Below are 1,012 nucleotides of genomic sequence, written 5' to 3'. Positions count from 1 at the left end.
TGTCTGATGAGAAATTGTCCCAGATTGAACAGCACAGAAGAGATGGGATGACGGATTTGGATGTGGGATACTTGATTGGCCTCTCAGACATAAGAAGGACGTTAGTGGAAAAAAGGAATAAAATCTTAAAGTCTGCAGTTTGGGGCCTGTGAAAATGTCAATTTCTCAGGTTTGATAAAGAGACCCTGCTTACGTCATTGTTAATATCAGGGAATCCTGGGGTATCAGCATGAGCAACTCTGTCCTATTATTTTTAACTCTTCTCTATGCCTAAAATTATTTCAAAATGAAAAGATTTAGAAATGATTTAGAAGCAGACAGTAGTAGAACTGCTGCTGTGTCCTCATAGAACATCTGTATTTAATAAAGTCTAGTTTATGATTTTCTGGGATACCTGAAAGACCCCAGCCAGGTATCAGAGAGAGTTGGATTTGAATTCTTATTAGAATAATTCTTTGTAATGAAAATTTGGGCATATTTAACTCCTAAACTAAAATGCCTCATATGTAAGATAAAGTAATTTTATTAAAGATTACTGTAAAGATTAAATGAGAAAATATACAAAGCATTAAGTACATAAAAGAATAATTTCTTCTCTCTCCATATTTCTGTGTGTAAATGAAAACCAAAATATGCAGTTAATTATATGGGTATATTAGCCAAAAGAGATAACGAAAACTTAGGTAGTAGAAAGAGACATTTAAATAATTTTAAAGCTATAATTTCTGTTAAAGATCTATATCAAATACATCATTCTTTTTTCTTTCACTTGGTTTATTAAGTTCATCTAGGGTTTATCTACTCAAGTGAAGTAAAATAAAATATTCAATTAGTACAGTGAATATAGGTGACCAGCCAGATGATACAAATGATAATCTGGTTTTTTCTCATTGGCTCCTTTTTCATACATAAAATTTTCCAAGTAATTCCATTTTCTTATCAGTTTGACTTATGCAAATACAGACTTAACGCGGCTTACTTATGACTATATTGTACTTACTGGTGTTCCTAA

The sequence above is a fragment of the Macaca nemestrina genome, chromosome 9, assembly GCF_043159975.1.
Source record: "Macaca nemestrina isolate mMacNem1 chromosome 9, mMacNem.hap1, whole genome shotgun sequence".
NCBI classification, from domain to species: Eukaryota; Metazoa; Chordata; class Mammalia; order Primates; family Cercopithecidae; genus Macaca; species Macaca nemestrina.
The sequence above is the reverse complement of the archived record's forward strand: the minus strand, read 5'-3'. Positions refer to the sequence as shown.